This window comes from Ochotona princeps, chromosome 6 (genome assembly GCF_030435755.1).
Source record: "Ochotona princeps isolate mOchPri1 chromosome 6, mOchPri1.hap1, whole genome shotgun sequence".
Classification (NCBI taxonomy): Eukaryota; Metazoa; Chordata; class Mammalia; order Lagomorpha; family Ochotonidae; genus Ochotona; species Ochotona princeps.
Window position 1 is genome coordinate 4,107,311 of NC_080837.1, and position 7,884 is coordinate 4,115,194.

The following is a 7,884-nucleotide window of genomic DNA, read 5'->3' on the forward strand; positions in this document are numbered from 1 at the left end:
GCCCGTACATGCATCTGCACGGTGTCTCTGTTCCAGGTTCCTGGCTCTGAGCCACCTCTGCTCTCGGAATCTGCTGCCGTGGGCATGACTCATCATTGATAAGGGGTAGGGAGAGGAGAGGCCGGTGAGAAGGAGGGGATCCAGACAAGGCAGGGCTGAGTTAGCTTCAGGGTGAAGGCTGCTCACCAGTGAGACCCAGATGGGGAGGGAGGCCGGGTTATGAAAGTTCTCAAGCTGTGAGGGTCCCAGAGCCTGTGGCTCTTGGCAGTGCTGGGACCTGGGGGCACCTGTGGCTCTAGGCAGCCCCTTCATTTTGCTCCCTTTAGCTTTGCATAGTGGCAGTATCGTAGCCAATGACGTTTATCCGTGGTGCGATTATTGCTAATTGAAAACTTTTCCCATTTTGTTTCCTTTATAATAAGTCAGTAAATGGTAGCCAAGTGTTTCCCCGAGTCCCAGCTAATTATGGGACCAGAGGATGAGGACTTGGTGGTAGTATCTCCCAATTTATAGTTGGTCCAGCTGAAGTGTGGGTAACCCAGGCGCCCTTTTTCGGGCTGGCATCTGAAGAGGAGCTAACCTCTTTGCTGTGGGATCTGTTGCTGTTTGCCGATAAGATGGCATCAGAACCATGTCATGGGCTTAAGCCTCAATGCTGGAGTCTTTACAGCCGGGCTTAGGAGCGAGTGTCTGGCACAGCGGGTAGACCCTGTCTGGGCCCGGGTTAGGCCGCCATCTCTGCTTTGGTTCCGGCTTCCTGATACTGGGCACTCAGGCTGGCAGCAGGGTTTGGTACAAGCTCCTGGGTCCCCACCACCCATGTGGGAGACCTGGATGGAGCTCCTGGCTCCTGGCTTCAGCCTGGCCCAACCCTGGCTGTCGCAGGCATTTGAGGAGTGAACTAATGGGTGATCTTTCTCTCCTCTTGTCTCTCAATCTGACATTGAAACAAATACAATAAATTCTAACAATGTAAAACAAAAATAAACCAGTGTTGAACAAACCTCCCAGAGGAAATAATTACGAAGAGAAGGTCCTGGCTATGCTAGACATTCCCAGCCACTGCCACATGACAGGTGACCCATGAGGGATGGTTTTGGAGTCCAGGAGCCCAAGGTCAAGGCTTTTAGCAGGTTCGGGGACAGACAAGGACCTGTTCCTCATCACCAGCACCATCCCTGTGTACACAAAGTACACAGGGCCAAAAAAGCCCCGTGGGGTGCTTTCACAGGTGCTCAAAGGGGTCCTCGCCACCGTGACTTGATCACAGCCTCAGTGTCCGCCTCCTCACGTCGCTGCTGTGGGGGTTCGGCTTCAGCAGACACTGGGGGGAGACTGACCCAGCGTGCAGACTATAGCAGGTGCTGCTGTAGGCCACGTGGACTCTGGGCTTCAACCCCCCGAGGTACCCGCTCTCACGTGAGAGTGCATGCTGGCCCCAGCAATGCTCAAGTCTGATCGGAAGGACAGGTCTCTGGGGGTGCTTTTGGGTTTCACTGCCACAGACTCCAGGGGCCACATCGATGCACATGATGTGGGATTTGGTCCAATTAAAATCAATGGAGGGAGCAGCCAGGCAGCCCAGATGCCGCTTGCAACAAATGCATCCTATGTCAGAGTACCACGGTCCGAGTCCTTGGAGCTGCTTCCAGTCCAGTCCAGTTTTTGCTAGTGCACACCCTGGGAGCAGCAGGTGAAGGCTCAGGCGGCTGGGTCGCTGCTGCTCACGTGAGAGACCTGGATGGAATTCCTGACTTCGGCCTAGCCCAACTCGGACTGTTGCAAACATCTGGGAAATTGACTTGGCAGGTGAGAAATCTCTGTCTCACTGCCTTTGAAATAATAATAATAAGCTGAGGACAGGCTGGTACTGGTGGGTGCCAAGCAAGGGGAATGAAGTAACCCAGGAGTTGGCATTTGGCTCCATAGGATAAGCAGCTGTTTGGGAATCCTGCATCCCATATCACAGTGCCAGCTCGAGTCCCAACACCTGCGTTCAATTCAGCTTCCTGTTAATGTGTGCCTGGGAGACAGCAGGTGATGGTTCAAGTACGTAGGCCCTTGCCATCCACGTGGAAGTCTCAGATGGAGATCTAAGCTGCAGGCTTCAGGTTGGCCGACCTTGGCATCTGGGGAGAGAGAACCAACAGATTCTGTCCCTCCTCTATCACTCTGCCACATATAAAAAATTGGGCCCGGCAAGGTAGCCTAGTGGTTAAACTCCTCTCCTTGCTTGTGCCGGGAAACCATCTGGATACCAGTTCGTATGCTGGGCATTCCACTTCCCTTCCAGCTCTTTGTGGCCTGGGAAAGCAGTTGAGGATGGCCCAAAGCCTTGGGACCCTGTACCCATGTGGGAGACCTGGAAGAAGCTCCTGGCTCCTGGCTTCAGATTGACTCAGCTCCAGCTGTTGTGACCATTTGAGGAGTGAACCAACAGATGTAAGATATTTCTCTCTGTCTCTATAGATCTGACTTTCAAATAGAAATAAATAAATCTTTAAAATATATGTAGCATATATAATAAAAATGGAAAATAGATCTAAAGAGGCATTTCTCCAAAGAAGACTTACAGGTTTGTGACAAAATGCTCCCCGTCACCTATCCGCAGAAAAGTACCAAAATCATTAATGAGCTATCACTCCATCCCAATAAGAACAGCTGTTATCTAAAAAACACAGTCAGTATTGGCAAGGACATGGAGAAAAGCAAACCTCTGCCTACTTTGGGAAGGAATGCAAGGTAGTACCCAAAATCAAAAATAGAACTATCATGTGATCTGGCTCGCCTGTTACTGGGAAAACGCATGACGGAAATGAAGCCAGCCTGCGGGAGGGACTTCTGCATTCCCTCTGTATGCTGCGGTCCTCTCCCCAACAGCCAAGCCATGGGAGCAAACCGAGTGCCTGTCAGCTGATTAAAGGGAGAAGACAGCATGATGTAGCAGTGGGACAAGCCTGCGACCAGCTAATCCCAAAGCAGAGTGCCACTCCACCTGCTGCCACTCCGCTTCCCATCCCGCTCCCTGCTGCTGCACCTGTAAAAGCAGCAGAAGACAGTCCAAGTGAGGCCCCACCACCCACAGGGAAGACCCAGATAGAGCTCCTGGCTACTCACTTCAACATGCAGCGTGAACCAGAGGGTGAACTCTCTCTCTGTCACTCTGCCTTTCAAGTAAATAAATGGATGTTTTAAAAGATGTATTTATTTTTATTGCAAAGTCAGATATATAGAGATGGGAGGAGAGACAGAGAGGAAGATCTTCTGTCTGATGATTCATTCCCCAAGTGACCGCAACAGCTGGAGCTGAGCCAGTTTGATGCCAGGAACCTCTTCCCGGTCTCCCACGCAGGGGTAGGATCGCAAGGCTGTGGACCATCCTCGTCTACTTTCCCAGGCCACAAGCAGGGAGCTGGATGGGAAGTGGGCTCGCCAGAACTAGAACCAGCGCCCATATGTGATCCCGGCGTGTGCAAAGTAAGGACCTTAACCACTACGCTATCGTGCCAGGCCCAGGCTTCCCCAGTTTTAAGGTTACATATCAAATCTCCTTCTACCTCCCTCCAATAGGACTATCCCAGATGAAGTGTAATGGGCTCCCTGTGAGCTGGGGCTACATGAGGTCATGGTGGGACCCTCAAGGTCCCCCACATGTCTCATCCCTACAGTGAGTTGTTGGAGGGGCAGCTGGGATTTGAACCAGTGTCCATATGGGATGCTAGCGCTGCAGGCAGAGGGTTATCCTGTTAGATCAGCATACCAGCCCTGGTAGCACTTTTTATGGAGCCTGAGCTTTTGTGCCTAGTATACACGCATGAACACACATGTGCACCCTGTGTATCACTCACCATCACCTCCCCACCCTACAGATGGAGCAACTGAGGCTCAGGTATGCTCAAGGCCTGGGCCCAAACCACGCAAGGGGCATGAGGGCCATGAATTAGGCTCACACAGTCTGAGCAGAACACGGCTCAGGAGCCTATAAGGGCTGCCCTCCACGCCTTCACCTACTGGGTCTCAGCTGCGTGGCCGTGTCTCTTACCAGTTTTGCTCTGTGCACTTATGCACACTTACAGGCCAAGGGTCCTGTCTGGACAGGTATATGCACATAGGCGCTCACCTGGGCCCTAAAACTGCCCTCTCTTGTGCCCCATGGCATGCTCCCAGAAGGGGGTGTGAGGCTGAATCTGTATCAAGAGCTTTGATTTCTGGCCCTCTGCTCAAGCTCCCTGGGCAGGTGCCCATCCCTTCCCCCAACCCCCGGCCGCTCCTGAGCAGTGGGGCAGTGGGACCCACAGACCCTCGTCCTAACGTGCCAGCACCTGAGCCACTACGGACATTCTCCTTAGAAAATAAACATTCGCCCTTGCCAAGTGGAAATGGTTTCAAAGCCCAAAAGCTACTGCTGTAGATTTGTCAAAATCGGTCAATACCTGGCTCTCAGCTACAGGCCCAACACCAGGATGCAGAAAACAGCTACAGCCTTGGGTGCCCCTTAGGCCAAGAATGGAACAAGCATGAGACGTGAGATGGGCACCCGAGTGGGCGAGATGTGCAAACGGGTGCCCAAGTGGGCATTGAGGCAAGCCGTCAAGTAGGCAGCCACCTGTGACACCAGCATTGCAGATGAGCACCACTTTGAGTTTCAGCTGCTCCACTTTGGGTCCTGCTCTCTGCTACTGTGCCCGGGGAAGGAAGCCGGAGGTGGCCCACGTCCTTGCGTCCCTGCCACCCATGTGGGAGACCTGGATGGAGTTCCCGGCTCCTGCCTCAGACAACCCACAGAGAGTGGCTGGACTGGTGTCTTCAGCCTAGGCCTCCCATTGGTCACTGTTCAGAGCCTATTTCCAACCGCATCAGTCCCCACTGTGTGTGCTGGGCATCCACTCTGGGGTGCACAGTGCCCCAGTGAGCCAGGCCTGGGAGCTGGAGAGGGCAGCATCCTTGGGGACCCTCCAAGCAGTTCTGCCCTCTCTTCCCAAGGCAAACTCCCCAGGGGTTGGCAAAAATCAAATGTGTCCCTTAGACAGATTTTAGGAGTCCACAGAGGGGCGCTCTACCATCCTGGCCGAGTGGGTCACCCCCACCCACCCAGTCACACAGGGCCACCAGGCACCAGTGATGGATGCCAGAGCCTGGAAGGGGGCCGCTAGGAGAGAGCCTGGGATCTGGGAAAGCACAAAGCACAAAGCTGAGCTGGGACAAGGACACCGCCTGGCTGGGACTCCTCCTGGCACTGTAGCCAGGGCCCTGGGCGCCCTGGGCGTCTGCTGCAAGCCAGGCCTGCAGTTACATCACTATCCCCCTGAGCCCAGTCTTGCCCGCAGGCGACCTGTCCCCAGCCCTGCACAGAGGGGAGGCACACAGGCTCCTCCTACTCCCACCTCTGGGTATCAGGGGATTTGATGAAAAAAGGTTCAATCAGTGGGATTGTGAGGGGTTGGGGATGGGAGAGGGTGGGGTCTGCACCTCAGCTTCCTCCTCCGTGAGTGCTGGAGGCCGTGTTAGCATCCTGTGCTCTTCCACCCACCTCACTGCTCCGCTAAGGGAGGTAGATTGGCAGCCAGGACATTGGCAGCCTGACCCCTGGACCCGGCCTCTACCCTTGGAGAGTTCTGGATCTTGCCATCCCTCCCAGGGGCCTGGGGCAGAAGTTGAGGTGACAGGGGAGAGGACAGCTACCTCAGGGTGTCTTAGCAGAATTCCCCTCCCTTGTAGCAGGTTCCTGCCTGCCACCTTCAGGGTGTGTGCCAGCACTGGGCAAGGAGTGCCGGGTCGCCTACCCAGGAGGCCACCACGCCCACAGGCCTGGCTCTCTCCTAGCCTGGGTCCTTGGCCAGGGATAGGCACCCAGCAGCCTCCTACCCCACCCGCTCCATAGAATCGTAGCCAGGGATGCTTGCCCAGGCCTGGGACCTGGCTCTTGCATCTGCCAGGCCCTCTAAGGTCGTGTCTGGCCTGGCTTCCGCTGAAGCCGAGGACACTGGTGATTGGCCAGAGGCCGAGTGGGCCGCCAAGGAGCTTCCTTCATGCCAGCAGCAGCAGCTCCCCTTGGGAGGTACAGGTGCGCCAAATCCCCTGTTGGGAGAAGTTGTGCGGCCAGAGAACAGGACCACTCCTACCTAGACAGGCAAATATTTTCACAAACATTCTTATCTGTTCTACCAACCTGTTTGTCTTTCCTAAAGAAGCCAATTTAGTTTTTTTGTCCAAAAGCTCTCTTTGCCCGCCACTCTTAGAGCAAAATACATAGTAAGCAATTTTTTTTTAATATAGAGAAGGAAATTTATGTTTTAAAAAATATATATACAGGGCCCTGGCAGCGTGGCCTAGCAGCTAAAGTCCTTGCCTTGAATGCACCGGGATCCCATAGGGGCGCCGGTTCTAATCCCGTCAGCCCCACTTCCCATCCAGCTCCCTGCTTGTGGCCTGGGAAAGCAGTCGAGGACGGCCCAAAGCTTTGGGACCCTGCACCTACGTGGGAGACCCAGAGGAAGTTCCTGGCTCCTGGCTTTGGATCAGCACAGCACAGGCTGTTGCAGTCACTTGGGGAATGAATCATTGGAAGGAAGATCTTTCTCTCTGTCTCTCCTCTCTGTATATCCAACTTTGTAATAAAAAAAATTTTAAAAAGATGCAAAATATCTTGGGGCTGGCACAATAGCTCAACTTACTTATCTTCTGCCTTGTAGAGCAGACATCCCACATAGGTACCAGTTCGTATCCCAGCTGCTCCACTTCCCATCCATCTCCCTCCTTGTGTCCTGGGAAAGCAGTGGAGGACGGCCCAAAGCTTTGGGACCCTGTACCTGGGTGGAAGACCCGGAAGAGGCTCCTGGCTCCTGACTTCGGTTTGGCTTCAGCCGTTGCGGCCACGAAGAAAGTGAACCGCAGGTGGAAGATCTTTCTGCCTCTCCTTCTCTCTGTAAATCTTCTTTTCCAACAAAAATTTAAAAATCTTTTTTTTAAAATGCAAAATATGAGCCCGGCAGCGTGGCCTAGCGGCTAAAGTCCTCGTCTTGAACGCGCCGGGATCTTATAATAAAAATAAATAAAAATAAATAAATCTTTAAAAAAATAAAATGCAAACTATCTCATTACTAATTTGTATGTTGATTATATGTTGAAATATGTCAGGTAAATCAGATTAAATGGAATATATTACTAAGTTGAACTTTACACGTTTGTTTTTACTCCCTTATTATCGATTAGAGATTTATAAATGACATGTAGTTCACATTGTGTCTTTGGGTGTTTTGTTTTGAAGATTTATTTAATCTGAAAGGAAGAGTTACAAAAAGAAAAGGACAGACAGATTTTCCATCCATGGCTTCACTCCCCAAATGGATGTAATGGCCAGAGATGGGCCGATCCAGAGCTGGGAGCTTCTTCCGGGTCCCAAGGACTTGAGCCATCCTCTGCAACTTTCCCAGGTGATTAACAAGGAGCTGGATAGGAAATGGAGCAGCTGGGACTCAAACCGGCACCTTTGGGTCTATTTTTACTAAGCAATATCAGCATGTCTCTAGTTACAGGCCCTGGGCAGCCTGGACAGCAGTGGGTGGAGGAGGAAGTGGAGGCGCAGGGCCAGTCCGCAGGTTGCTGCTAAGCCCTTCTGGGCTCCCAGCTCCACTTGGCTGGATCCTACCCTCCTCCACAGGCCAGTGGGGCCAGCAGAAGGGTGGACAGACTTCTGGGTCCTGCTGCCAGAGCTCCGGGAACTCAGGGAAGGAGCTCCGTGTGGCCAGGGATGTGAAGCCAGCGTGGCCAGGGGCCAGGAACCATGGTTGGCCCTGGAGAGCCGTTCCCATGGCCAAGCTCACACACGGGCTTTGCAGCTGCCCAGGGCTAGGCCTCCCTACTCGGCCCCTCCAAGTCCTTTCC

At 53.2% G+C, this 7,884-nt stretch overlaps 1 pseudogene; it reads left to right on the top strand.

Moving 5' to 3' along the window:
• Positions 1-324: 324 nt before the first annotated feature.
• Positions 325-406, top strand: LOC131480600 (U4 spliceosomal RNA; annotated as a pseudogene).
• Positions 407-7,884: the final 7,478 nt, after the last annotated feature.